Here is a 14959-nt window from a genome sequence, read left to right as displayed (position 1 = left end):
GCCGTCACTAACCCGGCTCTACGATTGTAAACATTCGCCGTGAACCAAAGCGGGGTGGGGGTGGTAGCGATTTGCCTGGAGAATAAAAAGGAAATAATATAAGCTGGTCACTCAAGTCTAGACACTGTAGTAAACTGTAGTTGTAAGCTACTACAGATGTTAGACTTCTAGATCTAGATTTTGTAACCAAAGGGATACGGTGTTTCTTCCAGACTTTTCGAATAGGTTGAAAGAAACGCCATGTGAGAACCGATGGGCAGTAGCGATCGATATGGTAATCACACCGATACCCAAGCCAATTAGCCGGAGTTGGCAGTTCTGAGGCCTGCCTGGCCGCCGCGAGAGACACCTTCTAAGCCGATGATGTCGTAAAGAAAGCAAGAAAAGTGGATTGGGATAGTCCTATAGTTATATTAATTGATTACTAAGTTTGTCATAGCAGAGCTAGCTAAAACACTTTTTGTGCGAATCATGTATATGTTTTTATATTAATTAATATTAGTTAATATTTAACGCTATTTATTTCAATCAAGAATTATATCTATTTACCTAATCCTTATCAAATATCATAATATTGAAATAAAAATGTCAGTGGCTCTTTAAAACCTGGGAAATTTTGTAAATTGTAACTTTTGGCTCTTCCGTAGCAAAAGGTTGCCGACCCCTGTGCTATACCATTCAGAAATAATAACCGACGCTAAACTGCGGTAGTACCAATAGGTCTTTATATCTAACTAATTTATTATATTGCAACACCAATAAATCCAGTAGTAATGAGATATGGATAAAGATTATATCTAGATAATTATATAGAATCTAGATCTGAATAACTATCTATGTAGCAGTGTATCTTCCAGACTTTTTTCTCCGGGAGCACTTGAAATTTTCGGGGGGAGGGGGCGGGGGGCGGTAGACTTTCTTGGGGGGGGGGGCGGACACTGTTAAAAGTTTATATTTTCTATATAAATTATATAAATTTCATTTCATTTCAAGTGCGATTGTGTTAAGCTACTTTTTAATATTGTACTAGTTAAAAACAATTCAAATTTGATATTGAACGATATAATTTTTTATGTAGGCTACTATCTGATGTAACCGTTATTTAAGGTAAAGAAAACATGTAATGTAATTTACTGTGATACTAGGTAATGGTGGATGATTTGAACTAGAGTTCAGCTGATTCAACTCCAGTTGAGTTCTATGACCAGATTATGTTTGCCAGCACCACACCAAACTGTCTTCACATCCTCGGAATAAAATGTGGAACTCATCCTTAGGATGAGTTAAATGATGATACATTTTGTAACAAAATCATATAATGTAAGTTTATTTTAAAATAATTTTTTTATTGCAGGTAAAGTTGTCAGAGATGGAAAATACAGGTGGAAAGAAAAGAGAAAATCAGATGGCAGAGAAAGGTCAAATAAATTTTTCTAGGCAACATGTTTTGTATTTGTTGTAAATCTTTAGAACCAGTTGCTTTACAAATAGAGAAACGCTTTATTTACTGGTATAGGTTTGTGTTTAATCTAATTGAAACCTTGATGTTAAATTGTTTTAGGTCTAACACATAGACAAGATGAGACAACACAGTTGGAAGAAAGGCATGATGAGACAGCACATTTAGAAGAAACAAATACAGAAAGAGGTTTTATACCAGGTGTGCCTCATATTGTGTGAAATATATATGCAAAATGTACGTAAAATTTAAGAAGTTCAATTTATACAGATCTGCTGGGCAAATAACTACATATATACATGATAAATTGGTAGACAATTTATGGTTAGTAAAAATGGTCATTTTGCAGGCAATATATACCACATAATACATCTCAACTCTCCTTCATCTTCACCAGCTAATAAAAATATCCTAATATTTAAAAGCCCATGTGCGCAATTCTCTCTCTCTCTCTCTGTCCGCAAAATATTTTCACAGGCTATCATATCAGTATCTTCAGCGATACATAAAGAAATTGATACGGATTTTTGTTGAAAATAATATGGTAGATGTTTTAAATGTATAAACAAAATTTTATTTAAAGAGGAAAATTTAAAAAAATAAAGACTTATTCGAATAAAGAAAAACAGTTTTAATTATGCACCCAGAAAAGTGTTTATAGTTGTGACAAGAACGCGATTACCAATGAATTCACAAATGTTTACACTAAGGAAAGTACACAAAACTAATGGCTTCATCTTCCGATTTTAGAATATAAAGAAATGAACTATTTTATTTAATTTGATTTAGATCTACGTACGCTATGAAATGTATACAATACATTTTTCGCTGCCTAAACTTATAAAATTTAACTTATCTATTTGGATTCTATATCTAGAGATTTTAGATCTAGACTGGATTTACCGAAAAACTAGACGTAGACGCTAAGATCTAGATTTAGGCTATATATACACTAGAATCTATTCAAAGGATACATTTCTATATTACAGGCCTTAATTAATTTATAGAAATCTTTGTTTTTTTAGCTATAGAATTGGCTAATTTGGGATAAAATTTAGTTTGAAAGAATAGGCCTATTCGCGTAAGTTAAGTTTCTTAAATACATTTTTTTTTCTTCATGAATAATAAGGTGCCTTAATTGGCCGAGATGATAATGTAATTGATAACATGCGGGTGGCATGGGTCCGAGACACACGAAGTCAATGTTAAATTTTTTATATGTTGATGATAAATTTGTCTATTGGGACTTGGCGGGACACCAGGCAGGTAAAATAGAGTTCAACTGTTTCTGTCATTTTAGCATATGAAGGGATAGTTCGGTCAGACCCATGCTCAGCCAAAACATGTATTTTTAAAAGACAAAAACCAACATAACTACAATTGAACAGCCGGGTTTTTAGCGAAATCTTTTAAGTCTCTTAATTTTAAGTCTCTTAATCAGCGAGTGCATTTAATATGGTATTGTGTTGACTAATACTGTATATAATTTTGTTTTAATTTTTCTAATAAGTATTGGTAGTCTATGTTATTTTAAGCAAGTAGGCCTATAAACATAGACAGTACATAAAACAAAACCCCTCTTTACATAATCTAAACAACGTTTTCATTCCAATGCTCTTGATCAATAAAATGTTTGTTTTCCTAAGTTTTGATAATGACTTTTTTAAAAGCTTAATTACAATTCATTTGATTACTCACTTTCCATAGGTATATACATTTTCTTCAGGCATCTCTAAAGTTTCTTCCCCTTTCACCTACGAAAAAAATTGAAAAACGTAATTCATACAAAAATATAGAAAAACCAGTATCCGCCCCCCCCTCCCGAACGCACACACAACCCCCGAACCCTCCTCGGACAGAATTAAATGCCGCTCCCCGGAGATAAATATCTAAAAGAAAAACCGGGTAGCCTTTTGTAAAGAGAAGAGAACTAAAAGTCACCAAAATTGCCCTTGTAACGGGTACCGATGGCTAGTTGTATTAGAAATAATAAGTGTGTGTTAATTTTTATAGTTACACCGTTCAAATTGAATTTTTTTAGAATAACAATTCCCTCCCCTTGTATCTCTCCAGGACATCATGAAACCGAATACTGCTATGGAGGTGAAGCTGACTTACACAAGCACTATACCAGATGTAAGAAGAATCCAGGTCATGTCCACTTTATACCTGTTAATGATTTTAACTTGGATCATCTCCCCGCACGTTATCATGACGTCATCATGTTGGAGGTAATCAAAACTTTGTCTGCCCTAACGGTCATGATAAAGGTCAAGTACACCAGTCTAAAGAGACCAAAGTATGTTTCATGCTTTAGTGGTCAGTATCCATTTTATAACACCAGAGGAAGTGACGTGTTGAGGACAGGGACAGGGAGGGTGTATGAGGTGGTCAAGTACACAGAGAGTGACAACATGGGCACTTGTCCATGTGGCAAGTGTCAACACTCGGACACACCCAGCAAAGTGTGGGGGGGGGGAGGTTTGTGTGGTAACTGCCACACATGTGGTGTTTGATGAGAGTGAGGCGAGACAGACCAGGTGTGTTGTAGGTTTTGATGACAATAAAAGTCCTGGGGTCAGTCTTGATGGCTGGTGGGTGAGAGAGGCAAACATTGAGGGAGACTGGTGTAAGTTTACCTGTGTGTCATGTGACTTAGAGTTGGTTAATGAACTGGACAAGATGTGTCAGCACTTTGAGGATCTATGGGGGGAAAGTAAGGGACAAATACAGGAGATTTGTTGGTGTAGACCAGTTGACCGTTATAGTTTCACATCCTCATGGCTGTCCTAAACAGGTCTCTGTGGGCCAATGGACACACGTACGTGAGAGGGAAGGTTTGTACACGTACACGTACACAACATGTACATGTCCAGGCTCCAGTGGAGCTGCTGTCTACATACTGGGATATGGCGGGTGGTGGTCATATCCCCACAGTGGACCAAACTCTGAAGGAAATTATAGTGGGGAGGTTGTGTTTTTGTGTTGATCCATCTGTAACTGTTAGTTCTCTCCCCTTGTCTAATGTAACTGTTGGTTCTCTTCGCTTGTCTGATGTAAACAAACAAAATGGCGGCTCCCTTGTGTGTATCAAGACTTGAATGTCTTAATCAGCAACTTTGTATTCTGGTGAAGACAAGAAATTATTAGTTTAGTTTGTTTTAGAGTTGTTAGACACATGAACAAAATTATAAACAAATGTTTATTTTTGAGAAATAAAATATGTATAGGCTATATTTGTATATTTGTTTTGTTTAAACCTCCACATTAGATTTGTCATCGCCATCATTGTCTTTATGTGTATTTGAACTAGCTGCGTAACCGTGCTTAACTAAACACAAAACATTTGCTCAAACATAACACAAACACAATGCAAACACAAACACAATAGAAAACACAAACACAACACAAACACAAAAGGAAACACAATGCAAACAAACACAAACGAAAACATAAACAAACACACACAAAAGCAAACGCAAATAAAAACACAAATAAAAACACAAACACAATGCAAACACAAATGCATACGCAAAAAACACAAACGGAAACAGAAACTCAACACTCATAACATAAACACAACTTAAATGGAAACATAAACGCATAGTGCTTATATAAAAACTCGCAAGACCTTATTGTCTATACTCACCAAGAATCGAAGCTGGCCTTCGTTATGTTTCGATGACAATACGGACAGCGCTCAAGCCTCCGTTTGGTCGCAGGTATTGGCTGCTTGTTATTAAAACGTTTTTTATGAAAAAAATTTTTAGTACTTTACATTTTTTTACTTACAGTCGAGTGTTATGACTAAAACCATTGCGCGCCTATTAAATGTGATGACGCGCTATTGAACGTGATGACGCATGTGGTGTGGTTTGTAACGGAAACCAATCTATCAGCCAGATAGATGGCGAACGCTCCCGGATTCGTTTAACTGATTACACACAGATGGCGACAAGCCTAAATAAAGGAAAGTTAACACACTAGTTCGCTAGGACTCGTAATTGATGTCTAGGGGAAACACTAGAGAAACTACTGATGCCAACAATACATTTAATCTGCATATAACTTGTAATGAGTGTACAAAGTCGTGACAGAACACTAGATTTATACAAAAATAAAATGGATTTACAGAATGATCAAAACCCAACTTACAATTCGTGGGAAAAAAATAATATGATACACTATCACAGCTTTTAACACTTCAGAAAAATCACCACAGTATACAAAACACTGCGATAAGCATAAAGAATTACTTAACCACAAGTAATATATTAATATGCTACTTAAACAACTTAATACTGCACGGTAACACACAGGGCTTATCAACTCTCAACGACGTCTGACCAAAGACTGCCCATTGTGTGCCTATTGTGAGTCACATAAGTCATACGACCACACAGGTCGAGGGTCATGGGATCGAAATGCGATCCAGGCCACAAGGGCCACCCTGAGGGTCATGGGATCTACGCCGCCTATGGGCGAGCGGGATCCAGGCCACTGCGTAACAGGGCCACCCTACTCGGCTCCGAACCGAGGAATCGAACCTCAACCGCCGCCGTGGCGCGCCGAGATTCTAACCACTATACCACTGGGGTGGTCATCTGGTCTGAATCAATCAATCATATCTTGATGGAACATTTCTGAGTCTAAGACTCTCTTAGTAAGACAGCGGAAAAAACCGGTCATTATACCGCAGACCATATATGGTGAGGGAACAAATGTAAAACTAAAAATAAACAGACCTAAGTAGGTCACAGGTTGGATAGAAATGCCTACTAATTTGGTCAAAATATTAATTAATTCATAAAAAAATAATTAGACATCCAATTAAGTCAAATTTAATGTCACGATGTATGTTATAATGTATGTTTAACTAGACAAATTGGTGCGCATGAATGCTGGTGCGAAGCTATAATATTGAACGAGTGAAAGTGTGACGCGGTACGCAAGAAAGTGACGTTTTAGTGTGAGTTCGATGTTGCCGGGGAAGAAGCTTCAATTAGTCTTGTTCGTGTTATGTTAGGGTTAGGTTGTCCAGTCTTAGTATCGTTTTTTCAAGTCGTTCAATGTTTATTCCTTATAGTGCAAGAAATAGAACCAGTAAACAATGTCATTCAGTAAAATCATTTGTATGCGTTGATGTCGTCGTGTTTTAAGATAAGCTACTAACCGGATAGACATAATAAAATGGTACTGGTATCGGAATATAATATTGGATCAAGTAGTTTTACCCTCTCACTGCATAACTGTGGTACACATTAGAACCCAGTTATAACAATGTATTGTCTTCATGTCTTTACCCACGTACAAATTAAGAACCGTATCTGTCAAGTACCTGCAATTTCGCCCCGGCGTTTCGATCTAGACTGACGACAGACTGACGGCTGACGACTGACGAGGAAGTGAGTTAAATAAAAGCTAGTAAAAATATAATGCTATAGAGCAGGGGTGGGCAAAGTGCGGGCCATGTGGGGCCCGCCACATTTTTTTGTGGCCCGCCAGACATTCAGAAAACTCTGCCTTGAAGTTCGTCTCGTATTTTTTCCATTAAGCGGGTGTCTGCATGCCCAGGCAGTGAAAATACGCACTTTTCCGGTTTGTTAGTTTTATTTTAGGTTTTTCTAAGCAAAAGTAAAATTTAAAAATGTCCAAGTTAAGTGAAGTCATGAACCCTCCAAAAAGCGTATCATTGGTGTTGAAGAAAGGTCATCATATTGGATGTAGTTAAAGCTTTGTCTGCCCTAACGGTCCTGATAAAGGTCAAGTACACCAGTCTAAAGAGACCAAAGTCTGTTCTATGCTTCAGTGGTCAATATCCATTTTATAACACCAGAGGAAGTGACGTGTTGAGGACAGGGACGGGGAGGGTGTGTGGTGTGGTCAAGTACACAGAGAGTGACAACAAGGGCACTTGTCCATGTGGCAAGTGTCAACACTCGGACACGCCCAGCAAAGTGTGGGGGGAGGTTCGTGTGAGAATAGCCACACACGTGGTGTTTGATGAGAGTGAGGCGAGACAGACCAGGTGTGTTGTAGGTTTTGATGACAATAAAAGTCCTGGGGTCAGTCTTGATGGCTGGGGGGTGAGGTGGGCAGACGTTGATGGAGACAGGTGTGAGTTTACACTGTGTGTCATGTGACCTAGAGCTGATTGATGAATTTGACAAGGTGTATCGGCACTTTGATGTTCTTTTTTTAAAAGTTAGTGAGAAATACACTAAATTTTTTGTTGTGGACAAGTTAACCCATCTTGTGTCACATCCTCATAGCTGTCCATACAGGTCTCTGTAGGACAATGGACACACAAACATGTGAGGGACAATGGCTGGTACAAGTACACGTAAACAACATGTACTTGTACAGGCTCCAGTTGAGTGTGTATATGTAAGGTGGCGACATCCCCACAGTGGATCAAACTCTGAAGGAAATCATAGCGGGAATGGTTGGACTTAATCTGCCTGTAACTGATAATTTTCTCTTCTTGCCTGCACAATGTTAGCAAACAAACTTACGATTCCCTTGAATAAACGTGTATGTGTCAAGAGTTTAATGTTCTCATTAGCTTTGTAATCTAGTGTAGACGTGAAAGAAGTAAAAACATTGTTTAGTTTGTTAGACGTTATTAAAACATAACAAAAATTCTAAATAAATATGCAATGCAGAGGTATGTATTCTGTTCTGTTATTTTATTTAACCTGGTAGTTATTAATATATTCTTCATAGTGCCGCCCCTTTCGGAAATGATATTTAAATAAAATTTAAGACACAGCCCCAGCTGCTAAAAATAAGACAACCTCACTTGAGAGAAACCACGAACTATACATTGTTAACTAATATATTTCCATGACCAATTTTATGCCACGTAAATAAGTAATTTTTTAACCTACTTTATAAACAATTCTAGACGCCCATTTGAGCGCCTTATATGACGCTGAAAACAAGGCAAGGATTGCCAAATCAAGAGAGCTTCCGTTCAGCTCGAATATCACTGGAACATCCGCAGAGTTTTTTTTACAAACTTTTATTTAACTCACTTCCTCTGTCGTCAGTCGTCAGTCTAGATCGAAACGCAGGAGTGAAAATTCGGAAACTTCTACTTGACCGATACGATTCACATTTGACACGTGGGTCAAGACATGAAGACAATGCAATCTGAAATAAAATTTGACTTAATTGGATGCCTAATTAATTTTTTATGAATTAATTAAAATTTGGACCGAATTAGTAGGCATGTCTAGCCAACCACACCACACGCGTCATCACCTTCAATAGCTGCGCCATCACGGTACGTTCAATAGCTGCGCCATCACGTTCAGTAGGCGCGCAATGGTTTTTAGTCATGTAACTCTATTGTAAATAAATCATGTAAAGTACTGAAAAAAAATTAATAAAAAACGTTTTAATAACAAGCTTTTATGTAATAATGCACTAAAAAGTAGAAAATAAATTATAGACTACTATTTAAATAACTATAAAGAAAAGCGTGGGTGTCTTCCTTAACATTAGTAAAGGTATCCAATAGATACTAAAGTGACCCACGCTTTTCTTTATAGTAATTTAAATAGTAGTCTATAGTTTATTTTCTACTTTTTAGTGCATTATTACATAAAAACTTGTTATTAAAACGTTTTTTATGAATTTTTTTCATTATGGATATATTTTTTTATTTATTAATGGAGCACATTCGAGATATTGGGCTTGTAAGTTGTTTAAGTAGCTTACCAAGTTCTCGCTCCGGTAGTTGCCAGCTGGCGTTTTTTTGTTTTTTCAAACCAAATGTGAATATTTTTTATTTATTTTTTTTTTAAGTTATGAAATCTACTTTCGTTTTTGGAATAAAAAAAACTCCGACAATAAGTTGTTTTAAGTAAATTAAGTTTAAAATAACACACACACACAAATATATTATATTTTATATAGATCTAGATAGATCTAGAATACAACCTGTATAATAATAATACATCTATAATCTATATAAAATATATTTATAGGCCTAAAATATTTCAATCGTAAATCTGAAATCAAGCCTAATTTAATTAATAAATATATATAGCCTAGATCTAGAGTCTAGATCTAGAATTCTATATCTAGATCTATGACTTAAAAAAAACCCTCTTGAAAATTCCGACTTAGACAGTAACATACGACATACAGGATTTATTTTTAATTTATAGACTCAAGAGTAGTCTAGAGATCTAGATTCTAGATCTAGTTTCTTTTATTTTACAGTGTAGTTGAGTGGAATTAATTACTAAATTACTAAATAGGCTATTTACTTTAAGACAGGTAGACTAGAATATGTTCAATATCAATTTATATATAGAATCTACATTATTCTAGATCTATCGAAGTTTAGTGTAGTCTTGTTGTAGAACTTAAGAACTAAATCTAGAGTGTAGGCAACTGTAGTAATTTAGATCTAGAATCTAGTACTGTGTGACGTCATTTTAGGGGGTGGGGGTCTGGCTTTTTTTGACGATGTGTAGGGGGAGGGGGGGGAGGTAAAAATCGTCAAAAAAATGCGTGACGTCATTTATAGATGACCCCCCATGGAGAAGATCCACACAGAAACAGTTTAAGGAAATGGGCCTAACATTCAAACAGGTAGAGGTACCAACATGATTTTAGAGATTATGTAGATATACATATATATATAGGGGGAGGGGTAGAGAGAGAGAGGGTTCATCTGTAAATTGCATCACACATTTTATGATGATTTTTACCTCCCCCTCATAAAGGAGAGCAGTAAAAAGAAGAATGTATGATAGCTGGGTAATCCTAATTTATATAATCAGATTATTGTGGTAAATAAAAGTCAACATATCTAGCCTAACAAAATGCCATGAATTTAAAATATATATTATGACTTAGAGAAAGTTTGGTGAAATGGAAATATCTGCAAATTTGATTTATTGATGATGTGTAACTTGTTTATATTATTCCTTTGGAGCTGATATTAATAAAAAGTTAATGAAATTATAGAGTTTTATCCAATTGATGTTTCTAAAGCCTTGCATGAACTTAATTTAAATATATTTAGCTGCCCAGGCAAAGAACCCAATGAATTTTCCAGAATTGGCTTGTCGTTTGACCGATGATAACAAAGAGAATCACCCAGGATCTTCGCTGATAAGAAAATCTGAAGACGTACCTTATTCTTCTATACCTAAATGTGATTTGTCTAATGAAAATATTTATTCAGTGACAATTGCTAAAGATATTTTACCATTATTTCAAACATCATCTTCTGAAATGTTGTTTTCTATCTCTAAACCTTCCACAATTTCTTCAAGTTTCAAGAGATATTTTAACATCATTGCCTACTTCCCACAGTTCTTATGTTCAAAATTAGCAATTTTCTGAGAAACAAAGTAATAATAAATTTGTACCCAGTGTTTTAGTTTCAGCTCCATTAAAATTTAATAAACCAATCAATTTCAAAATTAAATGTTTCTTATCCCATATGAAAGTAGTCTGTTTTATTTAAGAAAAATCACCTTTAAAACAATTTAATGTTTGGATGTCAATAAATTGTTGACATGGACTGGTTTGCGGGTAAGCTTTTATACTTAGTGTACAATAAAGATTCAGTTTTGATGTCAATATAGTTGCTTCTGAAAGAATTAAACTATAAACAATAGCATTTATATTAATATCTCAATGGCAGTTCAGTATACTTTCATCATTGTTTTCAAATAACAAAACAGAACTACAGTTTTAAAATTGAAAAAAAAAAATGAAAAGAATTTCATAAATGGATGGTTTTTTAATTACTTAAAACAGAAGATGCATCAATACAGCATTACAATGTATATGATTAATATTTCTTGTCATGGACAATCATCATTTAAATTCTTCATTAAAAGTTAAATTCAGCTTCCTTGTGTCTAAAAATCCACATCCATGCTGTTCCATTTACCTGGAAATTAAATAAATAATATTTTTAACAACTTTCTGTAATATGAAAAAATTAATCATTGATTAAAACAGACAGCCAATATAGCAGTTGAATTAAAATTCACCTGTTTCTGTGACATTTGCATGTAAAATTAGAGTGTTCAGAGGTATATACCCAGCCACCTTTAATTTCCCTATCTTGAGCCAGGTACTCATGAGAGCTGGTACTCATGAGACTTAGGACATCATACTAGCACTAAAGGCAGGGATCTGAACTCTTATCTTTTAGGATAGAAATGTGAAAGCTACTGTCTGACAGTCCCACTATCAAGCCATACATATTAATACTTACAGTAAATAATCTTAGTAGCAACATATTCTTTAAAAATTAGAAAACTGAATCGGTTTCAAACTTGGGCTTAAGCTGAAAAATGGCTTATTATAAAAAAAAAATTCAGCTCACCTTTAGTTCAAGATCAGCACCAATAGCCACAGTAAAGTGTGAGAAAATTGCTTGCCAAGTACCTATAGAATTTAAATATAATAAATTATTAAGTTTATCCATATATTATATTAAAATAATTATTTAACTAATATGTGATATTAATATATATATATATATATATATATATATATATATATATATATATATATATATATATATATATATTTATTTATATTTATAAAAGGTTTAATTTATTGTAAAGGTTCAGTTTTCTAACTACTTAGCTTGTCTTAAAAACTAAAATATCTGGTTTACAGTTAACCATATCTTAACTATTACAAAACTATTAGTTTCATTTTCATTACTTGTAACTAAAAATTGTAGTCAATAGATCTAAAACTTAATTCTATTAACAGCTAACTGTAACCATACTGACTCTAACCAATTTATTAATTTTTGTACCCTGTAATTCATTAATAATTAGGCTTATACTAAAAGGCCGAAAGTTATCAATTGTAGATTTTATAGTCCCTGGTCTAGACTAACAAGACTAGCCTACAAGTCTAATAGTACTAATACACATGATCTAGTTTATAAGTTTACTACTAGGCAACTTGCTAGAAGACTAGTACTTAACCAAACTTTAACTTGCTAAAAATAAAAGGGCCTAATACAACAGTAGATGGCCTAGTAATACTTTTTTTTTACTGTGCTACTTACACTGCTTTTGGTACTATTACTATGACTAACTAACTACTAACTAAACTCTATTGTAGCTTGATGGAGATCTATCATCTTGCTCTTCTAGTAGTCTACACTACTTACTACTTAGAAAAGTAGTAGCACTACTGTAACAATTTCAAACTAAATTTAATCTATATATTACTAGATCTACTCATTGCAACACTGTAGTCTGATAAGTCTGTAAGCCCTAAATGTATCTAGACCTAGATTCTAGTCTAATTTAGTTTCAGTCTAGTTATTAGTACCTACACTCTACAATAGTCTACAGTACTCTACACTACACTCTACTACTACTCTAATCACTCTACGTCTACTGGCTACTGATCTAGATCTAGTAAATAGCTAGAGTAGATCTAGTCTAGATTCTAGATATAAAAAAATTGATTTAAAATTAAAAACAGGTTAGCCTTACTAGGCATTACTAGATCTAGCTCTTACTAAACTTAACTATTAACTAACTAGGGTCGGTTTTACCTAAACTAGATCTAATCTAGATCTAGAATCTATCTAGATCTACTAGATTCTCTAGATCTAGATTTTAGATCTAGGGCCTACCATACTACCATCTGCAACTAGAATCTAGATCTAGATCTATTCTACTATCTCTATCTAGATCTAGTAATACTATCTAGATCTAGATCTATCTAGCCATCTATCTACAAGCTACTTCTAATAACTAATAGTAATAGTCAAATAGGCCTACTTCTAAAATATTAAACAGTAATCACTGAGTAATCAGTACTAGAGTCTACTTCAGTAATCTAGCTAGTCTAGATCTAGATCAAGGTCTATTATTAGTCTATTAACATTGTTGTCTAAGTTCTAGATATCTAGATCTAATATCTAGATCTAGATCTAGATCTAGATTCGATTAATAAGTAAGTCGTAGGCTGAGTGAGACTGGAAGTCATCCTCATTTTCCTGTTGTTTTAGTTTTTACCGTCATCCTTTTCTTAATATTTTTAATATTTTATCTAGATCACTAAAATACTAGATCTAGAATCTAGATCTAATATATTCTAATTCATGAACTTATACTCTTAGAACTAGATTAAAGCAATGTAGATCTTAGTTGGTAGATTCTAGAATCTAGATCTAGATCTAGATCTAGTCTAGGTCTAGGTCTGGGAATCTTAAGTCTCGTAGCAAAGACTGAGTAGAGTCAGAGTAATGTCCCCTAGCCTTGGACAAACTATCAACAAAAGAAATAAAATCAATATACTTACCGCCACAAAACTTTTATATTCAAAAATGCATACACATGTGTTTGTTCCCATCCATATGAACAAAACAGCGTTGAAAGTTTTTACAGTTGTTGCATTTCTGGAACGTTTGATGATTTTGAAATCTTGAAGCGGGACCTACTAACAAATAGCCGCCATGTTTTTTGTTATCAATGGGAAACCCCGTTCAAAACAATTGATTTAGTTCGAAAACTTTTATCTCTCCCTGGCTAACCTGACACGAATTAACGCGAGAAAGAACGATAAACTTACAAGTTCTATATGTTAGTGTCTGACATTAAACGTAACACCCATTGTAAGGTAATATTGTCGTTTGTATCATAGATAGAAGTAGGGCTAGGATTAGGTTTAGGGGTTGGAAACTTTCGAAAAGGAAGTGTTTAATCTACTTTTTTTCCCGGTTCGTTACATTGAATGCAGAGGAACAGTAGGAAACACGATTTCTTTCAGACAATTACTGTCCTAATTCAAGGTTTAAAAATTTCATATAGGCATAATAACCATTTGGAGTAAATTGAAAGGGTTAAATTATTTGTGTGTTTGGGGGGGGGGGAGGGTATGGTACGATAGGGTTAGGTATGGTTATGGTATGGTATGGTATGGTATGGTATGGTTATGGTACGGTATGGTACGGTATGGTACGGTATGGTACGGTATGGTACGGTATGGTACGGTACGGTATGGTATGGTACGGTACGGTACGGTATGGTACGGTATGGTACGGTATGGTACGGTATGGTACGGTATGGTACGGTACGGTATGGTACGGTATGGTACGGTATGGTACGTATGGTACGGTACGGTACGGTACGGTACGGTACGGTACGGTACGGTACGGTACGGTACGGTACGGTACGGTACGGTACGGTACGGTACGGTACGGTACGGTGCGGTACGTTACGGTGCGGTGCGGTACGGTACGGCACGGTGCGGTACGGTCAGTACGTACGGTACGTACGGTAAGGTACGGTACGGTACGGTACGATACAGTACGGTACGGTATGGTACGGTGCGGTATGTTATGGTATGGTATGGTATGGTATGGTACGGTACGGTAAGGTAAGGTAAGGTAAGGTAAGGTAAGGTAAGGTAAGGTAAGGTAAGGTAAGGTAAGGTACGGTACGGTACGGTACGGTACGGTACGGTACGGTACGGTACGGTACGGTA

The 14959-nt window shown here is 35.3% G+C and overlaps 2 long non-coding RNA genes across 2 annotated transcripts; one reads left to right on the top strand and one right to left on the bottom strand.

Annotated features, from left to right (window-relative positions):
- Nucleotides 1-1347: 1347 nt before the first annotated feature.
- LOC131942874 (uncharacterized) lies at nt 1348-1602 on the top strand. The gene is made up of 2 exons (XR_009386820.1): nt 1348-1418; nt 1562-1602. It is a non-coding gene; the product is annotated as an uncharacterized LOC131942874 (long non-coding RNA).
- Nucleotides 1603-11261: 9659 nt separating this feature from the next.
- LOC131942873 (uncharacterized) lies at nt 11262-13954 on the bottom strand. Its single transcript, XR_009386819.1, has 3 exons — nt 13775-13954; nt 11823-11884; nt 11262-11381 (listed from the first exon to the last, which is right to left on the bottom strand). It is a non-coding gene; the product is annotated as an uncharacterized LOC131942873 (long non-coding RNA).
- Between the last annotated feature and the right edge of the window lie 1005 nt (nt 13955-14959).

This window comes from Physella acuta, unplaced genomic scaffold, assembly GCF_028476545.2.
Source record: "Physella acuta isolate Inbredline_101_S28 unplaced genomic scaffold, ASM2847654v3 ptg000430l, whole genome shotgun sequence".
Lineage (NCBI taxonomy): Eukaryota > Metazoa > Mollusca > Gastropoda > Physidae > Physella > Physella acuta.
This window is presented reverse-complemented; position numbering and strand designations above follow the sequence as displayed.